Consider the following 11,500-nt stretch of genomic DNA (forward strand, 5'->3'; position numbering starts at 1 on the left):
CTAAGAGTGAAGCTATTTTTTACCAGCCTTTCCATTTGTAGTATGTCGAAGCATTAAAACTAAATACCACCCGCCTGTCTGTCAGCCTGCCTCTGTCCCTGTAATATAATATGTGAGCTAGAAGCGTTCAATAAGCCCATGTGCTTGGGACGTATAACAGTAAGGGCACTTGTCTGCACTGTCTATATTTCCAACGTATCCTATTAATGGGTTGCCATTCGCCGAGAAGAATAGCACACAGGACATTACATTATTTATTGCAGTTGTCCTCCTGAGAGGGTACATAAGTCCCAAAATTTTCAAAGTCAATTTAAACTTACCAGGGTTTTAAACGTAGTGATCTTGTTATTTTAATTTTGGCTAACATTTCTTACAGTCGCCAGCAGCTGAAGGGAAGGTGTAAATCCAACTAGGTTCCATGCGAGGTAGCAAAGGTACTGTAAGTCCCCATGGTCCCTAGTATGGTGATCTCCACCTTCAGTTGTTGGCGATCTATAGCCTGTTTCTATATTGTATTGTCCAAATAGTGCTCTTAGTTATAACTTTCCACGCTAGTTTTAATTCTATTTGTGATATTCTATTTGTTTTACTGTCTTTCGTCGACAGGTTTTATAATATACATATATTCCATTTCAATGTCAAATATGTTCTCGTCACGATATGGCTGGAAATATTGCCGATGTGACGCTTAATATTAACTCACTCACTCATTGCAGTTGTCAACCCAGGTGACAAGCTTGTCACCTTCCCGTAATTCTACCTCTAGACAAGCCAACCTAAGGATTCGGAGGTTCAGGACGTTCTCTTAAGATTAATTTGAAAAACTCTAGACAAGCCATGTGGCAGAACTCCAACCTACAGATTCAAGAAGTTCGGGAAGTTATCTCAAGATTCACATGTCAATCTCTAGACAAGCTATGTGGCAGAACTCCAACCTACAGATTCAAGAAGTTCGGGAGGTTATCTCAAGATTCACATGTCAATCTCTAGACAAGCCATGTGGCAGAACTCCAACCTACAGATTCAAGAAGTTCGGGAGGTTATCTCAAGATTCACATGTCAATCTCTAGACAAGCCATGTGGCAGAATCCCAACCTACAGATTCAAGAAGTTCGGGAGGTTATCTCAAGATTCACATGTCAATCTCTAGACAAGCCATGTGGCAGAATCCCAACCTACAGATTCAAGAGGTTCGGGAGGTTATCTCAAGATTCACATGTCATGATCAATCTCTAGACAAGCCATGTGGCAGAACCCCAACCTACAGATTCAAGAAGTTCAGGGCGTTATCTCAAGATTAATTAGAAAGACTCAAGACAAATCATATGGCAAAACCCCAACCTACAGATTCCAATAGGTTCGGGAAGTTATCTCAAGATTAAGTAGAAAGACTAAAAACAAATCATTTGGCAGAACCCCAGTCTACAGATTCACGAGGTTCGTGACGTTATCTCACGCACCACATGTCAAGCTCTAGACAAGTCAAACGCCAGAACCCCAACCTACAAATTCACGTAATTCATGGAATAGATAAGCATAATACAATGGCTGCTTGAATTGTTTCTGAGTTCCAGTAATAGACCACACACAATCCACACTAAAAACTAAAATTCCGAACACACAGGCCTTGTCGTTGAAGGACTTCATCATAATATATATTTGAATATAATTATACCATGCGTCGGTTATCTCGACTGAAACCGGTCTGTTTGTGTTGAGCAATGAGGACCACATAAACTTCACAAAAACGTTTCCCTATATCATTCTATGACTACGTGAAATACTCGAATTTGACAATCAATAAAATTAGACACAATCAATAGGTATAGTCTGTTTGGGTCAAATTGATACGATTAATCACAATCTCCAAATCGGTTCATGATCACACATTCATCTTACCAGAATGTAATGAAAACATCAGACCAACTCTGGAAAAAAAGTTTCATAACGTTTGTTTCAAAAACAAAAAGTTACTTAACAAACTATCATCATTTTGATTTGATTTTTCCGTGTGAAGTTTCACGAGGGTGAAGTAACAGTAGTACTGTTGTAGGAACAGCTGCAACCTCCAGGGCCCTACATAGATAGTCAGCTGTTATGTTGAAAGTCCTCTTAAACAAGACATGCAGCAAAACTTAAAACTGTCAGGGTTTGGGGGATTTATTGAGATATATCATGTTATCTTACAACCTTGGACTACATCGACATAAGAGCAGAATAGTCCTACGCCCGTGTTTTGCATGAGTGAGTCTCGGCGAGACGAGCGAACGCTTTAGGTACGAGGCTACCTTACCACCCCTTGCTGTGTATGACTGCGCCCACAGTGTTGGTATTGAAACATTTACTCCCAATGACAGTGTTGTTTTTGACGCGTGATTTCAACCTGTACATTTGTAACTGTTTACAACCTTCGGGAATAAATTATGAATGTTTTCATGATAACCTCAACCCCAGACCAAAACGCAAAGCGTACTATATTGACGTGGAGAGTGTCTTTTCTCACGACATGTCCACAACGCCACTTTCGTCTTACAAGCGCTACATAAAGACGTCTTGATTCACTTGAAATGGAAATTACCCTGTGTAATGCTGGAACTGGAATAAAACCCAGACCCGATGCTTCATTTGGATTAATGTGAACGGTGTGTGAACTGTTGATACGTGCTAGAGTGAGTGAGTGACTTTAGTTTTACGCCGCACACAGCAATATTCCAGCTATATGGCGGCGGTCTGTAAATAATCGAGTCTGGACTAGACAATCCAGTGATCAACAGCATGAGCATCGATCTGCACAAATGGGAACCCATGACATGTGTCAACCAAGCCTACGAGCCTGACCTCTTACGACAAGCATGGGTTACTGAAGGTCAATTCTGACCCGGATCCTCACGGGTAGGTGCGTGTTAGAGTCATGCGAGGGCTACATGAGCTGCTGAAGGCGGGGTTACCGAGAGACGTCGTCGTTGCATTTCCCTGCGTGAATTCCTTTTGTAAGATTAAGATCTGTACCCACATATATAAACGCATCGTTTTGGTCACCCTTCATGCACACACCGTGTTACTTAAAGCACGAATGTCAACACACGTCCCAATGGGACGGTATTTTTTAACTCCCAATGGAGTTCTGTAATTCTCTGTAACATTGACGGTTTAATAACGCCCCGGGACAACAGGTTGTGTTCAACTGGGCGATAACAGCTGCTACTGTCAATATAACCCACGTATTGGATGACTAAAGTCGTCGGCATTCATTGAATGATACTGGTGATATATTCGTACACTGGTGTAGTGCACAAACGCAACAGAAAACCGTTTAAAGCTTTGGAACTATATTCAACTATTATTTTAAGATTGCATGAAAATATCATGGAGAGGAAAATACAACCAGAATGCGACACTGTGGCAATGACCATAAAACATCAAACGTCAGTCAACATTTTGGCATACGTTTGTCGATTTATAATGGTACGTTCTTTGAGAGGCATTTTAGAAGTCGTGAAGATGAAGGAAAACTAAGTTCTATGGACAGTCAACTTCTTTATTGCAATGGAGTGCGACGTTTCGGCGTAGGTACTAACACCGTTATCAAGAGAAAGTGATGGTAGTGATGACATGCGGAGTGAGTGAGTATGGTTTTACGCCACTTTTAACAATATTCCAGCAATATCACGACGGGGAAACCGGAGATGGGCTTCACACATTGTACTCATGTGAGGAATCGAACCCTGGTCTTCGGCGTGACGAGCGGACGCTTTACTAAGTTTAACATGCGGAGACGGAACGCTGAAAAGTCACAACATCGATCCCATCATAGAACGTCTTGTAGCTTGGGAGTCTACGTCTACATTTCTATGTTCATCTGAGCACCATATTGTCACAGAATCACAATATATGAAGTAAAAGTATTCAAAACATAATGCCAACTTTGTCAATCATAAGTGTCACCTATTTTCGTTATATCACGATCTATCTGCAAATGTCCATCCATATTTTTAACATTAAAGTCAATACATAATAAGATAACAACATCATAGACAGTTACCTGGTTCCTGAAGTTCACCTATTTGTGTCATCTTTATGGGGGCATATTCACTGTTGATAGCTATGTCACGCCGAAGACCCGGGTTCGATTCCCCCACATGGGCGCAATGTGTTAAGCCCATTTCTGGTGTCCCCAGCCATGATATTGCTGGAATATTGCTAAAAGCGGCGAAAACTAAACTCAGTCAGTGATAGCTATGTTTTATCAAGCACTGAACGTTCGCGGCAGACATGACAATTGTCAGACACCACCGTGTGTCACTACGCTATTTACATCCATGAAAGGATCTTACTACTGATGTCATTCTGTAACTATTATTGTACAGACATGTATTTCATGTCTCCAAATGATATATTTATTCACTGTCTGGAATCATTACGTATTTTGAGTGATAACAACGATGTTTGTCCGAGACTATGTCTTGTTTCACTCCGTCTTCGTGGCTATTTATAGAACGTAAAGTTCTGAATTTTGACCCAGATAAACAATGATCAGCTACACTAGTTATTCACGATTTTCTGATAACTTTCTTGCTCAGAAGTGTTTTAAAGTATATTCCAAGATGGGTACTAATGACAATTACACTGAATAACGAATTTGATCTGTTTGACATTTCTCAGGTTACGGTGACTTGTCAACAACATTTACGTTAGGCTTAGTGACTGTTTATAAACTGGATGTCCGTTTTATATCAAAGTCACATATTCATTATCTAGTTTTGTCCTGCATTCTGTGATGGAAATGCATTGTTTTAAGACATGGGGGACAATATATATTCTCCTGTAATGCCTACATTTGTACGTGCAATATGACAGTCGTTCCGTGTTTTGACATTTGTTGGCGATAACCATTCAAGGCACTATTTTACAATCCGCTGTCCGTTTCTCTGTTTGTATTTGCCATATATTTTAGTAAAATCTTGTTAGTGTCCTAATTCTTAAAGGACACATAGGACAACATCAATTCCTGGAAACAGGGCATATTCATGCAACACTGGCCAAAGTTGTCAATGGTCTTAGCATATATTTGATGTCTGTCAGAATGTCGTCCCAGTCGCTTGGTCTGAATGTATGCACCACACGAAGGATCAGTATTACCCAAATTTACTTACCGGCGGCCATATATGAACTTACAATGTAATGTTGTTTACGATAAATTATAACATGTCAACAGAACGTTTTCGCGATGGCGAACGCAGGAGCCCCGTTGGGGACTGGTCAAATAATTCCATCCGTATAATATATCCGACCACAACTGTCAGCTGTATCAAAGTGCCACGCACCAGATTATTATAAATGTATTCATTAAACGTTGCTACTAAAATAACACAATATTGAAATATATTTCACTGATTAAATGGTAGTTAACTTTTTTATATATACTCCTTCCTATCATAGCATAAAAATTGTTTGAAGTTATTTTACTAGGTACGTTTTAACGAATCAACGGGAGATTTGGAGGAGAAAGTTGGATGCCAAGCTTACTGATATTTCCGGCTTAGTTTACGACAAAATACAAAATATCTTAATCTCTGCATATAAAAACAACGCCCAGCAGACCAGGAGATCGCTATATTGAGTAAAGTTTATCTCAAAGTTCTCAAAAATATATATCATGATAATACTGGGGTAAATACGATTAATCTTTTATCAGGCCCCAGGTGTTGAATTGTATTGCACCAGGTGGGAATAATATGTCACATTAGGGTCCTTGATGTTGTTTCAGAGCCCCATGTCATATTTCAATGAGCGTATTGCGCAAGTGCGCGGTCCAAAATGATCCATGCATTGTTATTGGGTGAGACTGTTAAATGTACCTTCATACAGAATTTCTGGGAAATAGAAAATGGAAATTTCAAACTAAATAAAAGTTAAATTGGCAAAGGTTGCAAACAATTATTATACTACCATGACTGCGTGAAATGCTGCTCGAATTTGATTGGTCAATCAATAAAATCAGACGGTATCAATTTTGGATTGAAAATGCATCTGATTTCACGGTGCTTCACTGCGCACATATACAACACCACTGCCGGACTACTTCAGCTTGACCACCAACATGGCTAATATCAACACAACAGACGCGATGTAAATGCTTAGAAAACATTTATTTAAACTCGAAAAATACAATTATATGATTTTTCTTCTTCGAAATTATTTGGGAAATTCACTATCATATTACCTTCTATTATAAAAATATTCAACTCAATTACAATACACAGCCCCAAACATAAACAAACAATATCTAACTTATAAATCAGAGAGCCTTGTAAAAATACATCCCTATCTATACAAAATTTGCAGCAAAACGTTAGTAAACATTTGCCTACCTGGTAAATGGTATATTTGTTTCCGTTTAGAATGGGAAATTCACAAGATAACGGCCGGGCGAAACACCAAATTTATGCCACTCATACTCCATCATGTCCTGTTGCATCGTTCAAAAAATCGATGTCAAAACTTGAACCACCAGAAATCTGCTCTCTTCCGCGCAAGGCTGTCATTGTTGGAGATCTATGTTCGTACACTTTGAAAAAAGCTTGGCCATAATCCAGTCCCAAGTGATGAAAACAATGTTCCAAAGGAATCCCAAGTTAGTGGCATATACACAAAGCAGCACCGTCACGCTTTCGTCGCATCCGGGATGGAGGCACGTACATGAAATCATGATCGACACTCGCCGGTCATAAAAATCAACAGTCTTTGATGAGTTACAGGTCGTAGGTCGATCAGAAAAGGATCTATTCTTCGATTCTGCAGGGTTCAGATTCGACAGCCGGTCCAGTATTTTCCACTGTCAAAACTGGCTCGTCCGCCATTTCAAAATGTTGCGCTGTGAACAACTACTTCCAACAAAATAATTACGTCAGACGATTCCATTATAGTGTGGCCAGAGGGGGTAGAGTAACACGGCACACGAAACAATATGCTGGTTTCGGTATTGTGAAGTTGGGAATATATCAGTCTAAGTAAACTTAGGCTCAGTATTATACGTTACACTGCTATACTGAGTCTAACAAAACCTTTGAGGAAGGTCGCGTCAGCTGACCTTTTCAGTGGACCAATCAGAACACAACTTACCAAAGCGCGAAAGTTGACATTCGCACATACCTTTTGAACTTTTACCTCGAAAAGGTTTTGTACCCGAAAGATTCCGAATGCTATTTTCCGTACGATCGCTTCCGAGTGATGCACATGGAGCAGGGCACAACAGTGAGTAAACAGTCGCTGAGTACAGCGTTTTGTCAGTATTCAAGGATGTCAGCTGGCGGAAATATTAGCTAATGATAACCATGTCAACATAAACCCAAAAGCGTATATTCTGCAGGTCATATATCTGTGTTTTAGGCGGGTTTTCATTTGTTATGAGATCAGTGTTGGCGACAAAATCCTAATTGTAAGTCCGCCAAACCCTAAATAGTAGCCGTTGTCTGATTGGTAAAATCCGTTAGGCCGTGTCGCGTTTGATTGACGGTCATAGGTCGCTCAAAGGATACCCGACGCGACCTTCTGCAAGGTTTTGTTAGTCTCAGTATAACAGTGTAACGAATAATACTGAGCCTGAGTTTACTTTAGACTGGGATTATATAAACCAAGCTCTTAGGTATGACATTATTGCATTGAATAAACAGTAGTTTGTTTTCTTTGGACAGAATATTTTTAAAGTGGCAGTGTTAAACAAAACACGAACGGCACCTACCATTCCCTTCACAGACGAGTTCAAATCGCCTCTCGTCCCATGCCGGATTACGTAGTGTCTTCCGCAGAACGAAGAAGCTCGATTCGATTTTAAATCGGTTATGGTAGCGTTCGGCTTCAAATGAAATTTAGAGACTATCAATTCGGTCTAACATTCATCTAATTTCCAAACACAGCACGTTCATCTCCTAATTTAAGGATGGATATGCCTGTTTTCAATGATCAGTGCAGATCATGTCACTAATTAAAGGATATGTCTTGACAGAACTCATCCTCGATAATCTCCAGGGTATACGTTCCGATAAATCTCCACTATACCCTGGATGCATCTACGGCTCGAGCCGATGATTTTTATTACCTCCCCTTAGTTGGCTTTTTATCCAATCTACGTGTCAATCTAGGTGTCTACGCTGGGAAGTTGAGCGTAGCAACCACAACTCACTTTCGCTTTTTAAATTATCTAACCAAATAAACTTGGCAACACAATGATATATTGTTGCAGATGTATTCTGAAAAGAGGTAGAAGGAGTTCTTGCATATATTTTTGAAGATTTTAGACCTGTCAATTTGTCTGTATGTTCCCCACCCGCCAATATCTGAGTCGCACTGGCGACTAAACTTTCGCGGCTGCGACCGCTATCTTTGTTAACACTGGCAAGCTCGGTTGTAACGGCGGCGGCTTATCTGATTGGCTGCTGTGAGAATGCGGAGCCAGCAAAAGGAGCCGTAGATGCATCCGGGGGTATAGTGGTATACGTATATCCTGGAGATTATCGAATATGTACAGAACTAATGTATGATAAATGTACCAGTGCATATTTCTTTAACAGTATCAAGGGTAAAAAGGTAAAAGGGTTCGCCAACACAACAGCAGCCTTTACTGATGTGTTTCTGTTTATTTGAGTTCACAAGATGGCGTCAAAGTCAGACTTGTATGGCCACCATTGGAAGCACATTACTGCTCGGCACTATCTCGGCACAGACTGGATAAATCGACGAAGTCGCTCTTGGAATTCTTCACCACTCTTCCTGCAATGCGATGGCCAGTTGTGGAAGTGACTGGGGCGTGTTTTGACGTTGACGTACACGTCGATCGAGTTCATCCATAGGTGTTCTATCGGGTGTAGATCTGGTGATCGGGAAGGCCATGGCAAGACACTGACGTTAGAATTGGCAAGGGAGCTGTATGTGAAGTAGCGTTGTCATGCTGGAACACCTCCTTATGTCGGTCCATAAGCATGCGATGTGCAAGGACTTCGTTGATGTACCGATTTGCTGCCAAATTCCCCGAACTACCACACATCTTTGTGTGCTGGATATCATACCCACACCATTACACTTTCTCCACCTGTTGAATGCAATTGGGGCACAACGTTCAATTCTTCGACGGTAAACACGCTGTCTTCCATCTCGCCGTTAAAGAAGAAATCGTGATTCATCACTGGACAAGACCCGCCTCTAGTTTCTTTAGGTTCCAGTTCCGGACTCTACGACACCACTACAAGCGATTGAAGTCTGTCTGTCTGTCTGTCTGTCTGTCTGTCTGTCTGTCTGTATGTATATATGTATGTATGTATGTGTACGACATATGTACGTATATATCTGAATCTATATCTATACGTTGTCTGTTGGTAAGTGAGTGAGTTGGTTTAACGCTGATTTCATCAGCATGTCCGTTTTATTACACAGTTCCAGCTGGACGTGGAAGGGACTGATGCAGGTCCTAGACGTTTATCACCACGAGCAAGTTTATGGTACTGAAAAACCTCAAAACATAAACGGCCTGTATCGGGAATCCATTCTGTCAGTAATTGTTCATTTGGAAAGTCATGGCATGAAAAAGGGTGAGTGAGTTTTACGCCGCACTCAGCAATATTGCAGCTATATGGCGGCGGTCTGTAAATAATCGAGTCTGCACCAGACAATCCAGTCATCAACAGCACGAGCATCGATCTACGCAAGTCGGATACCATGACCTGTGTCAACCAAGTCAGCGAGCCTGACCAACCGATCCCGTTAGTCGCCTAACGGCGACAAGAGTGGGTTACTGAAAATCAATTCAAACCCGGATATTCACGGGTGCGTGAACAAGGGAAGCATAACAGAATAACCTCGTGGTCCTTGACATTGCCAGATTTACACACACTGTAACATCCAGGGGACTAGTTGGATCTTCCCTTACACACACTGTAACATTCAGGGGACTAGTTGGATCTTCACTTACACACACTGTAACATCCAGGGGACTAGTTGGATCTTCACTTACACACACTGCAACATCCAGGGGACTAGTTGGATCTTACCTTACACACTGCAACATAATAATAATAATAATGTGTCCATTTGTATAGCGCCAAACTCCACACTAGGTATGCTCATGGCGCTAACAATCAACGCCATTATTACCCCGGATAACAAGCTGCCTGTTAGGCGCTAGAAGGTTATAGTCATATGACTTTTCCACCGGGTACCCATTTTCCTGCTGGGTGAACAGAGACAATTTTGAACAAACTCACTTGCCTAAGGTGAGACCACATGTGTCACATATGTGCTTCGTTTGTGGGGCAGGTCTCCAAGTCCTAGAAACTCTCAGGAGTCAAGCTGCCAAACACGGTCACCCATCCAAGGACTCTACGAGCTCGACGCTGCTTAACTTAACCGATTTGTGACCTGAGCTTTAAGCACAGGACCACGCGCCACGCGCCAACATCCAGGGACTAGTTGGATCTTCCCTACACACACTGCAACATCCAGGGACTAGTTGGATCTTCCCTTACACACACTGCAACATCCAGGGGACCAGTTGGATCTCCCCTTACACACACTGCAACATCCAGGGGACTAGTTGGATCTTCCCTTACACACACTGCAACATCCAGGGGACCAGTTGGATCTTCCCTTACACACACTGCAACATCCAGGGGACCAGTTGGATCTTCCCTTACACACACTGCAACATCCAGGGGACCAGTTGGATCGTCAGTTACAAACACTGCAACATCCAGGGGACCAGTTGGATCTTCCCTTACACACACTGCAACATCCAGGGGACCAGTTGGATCGTCAGTTACAAACACTGCAACATCCAGGGGACCAGTTGGATCGTCCCTTACACACACTACAACATCCAGGGGACCAGTTGGATCTTCCGCCACACACACTACAACATCCAGGGACTAGTTGGATCGTCAGTTACAAACACTGCAACATCCAGGGGACCAGTTGGATCTTCCCTTACACACACTGCAACATCCAGGGGACTAGTTGGATCTTCCCTTACACACACTGCAACATCAAGGGGACCAGTTGGATCGTCAGTTACAAACACTGCAACATCCAGGGGACCAGTTGGATCTTCCCTTACACACACTGCAACATCCAGGGGACCAGTTGGATCTTCCCTTACACACACTGCAACATCCAGGGGACCAGTTGGATCTTCCCTTACACACACTGCAACATCCAGGGGACCAGTTGGATCTTCCCTTACACACACTGCAACATCCAGGGGACCAGTTGGATCTTCCCTTACACACACTGCAACATCCAGGGGACCAGTTGGATCTCCCCTTACGACAGCGTCGTCGCTAAACGTTGACCAGAGGGCCTAGATTTTCGAAGCTCTCTTAGCGCTAAGACAGTCGTAAGTGGCATACATTAGCATTAACTTACGACTATCTTACCGCTAACAGAGCTTCGAAAATCTAGCCCCAGAACAGCTAAGTACAATGATGCTGTTTTGCATGACGGAGGTTTTCAT

Source organism: Haliotis rubra, unplaced genomic scaffold (genome assembly GCF_003918875.1).
Source record: "Haliotis rubra isolate DU_JTF1 unplaced genomic scaffold, ASM391887v1 Scf668, whole genome shotgun sequence".
In the NCBI taxonomy this organism is placed as follows: Eukaryota; Metazoa; Mollusca; class Gastropoda; order Lepetellida; family Haliotidae; genus Haliotis; species Haliotis rubra.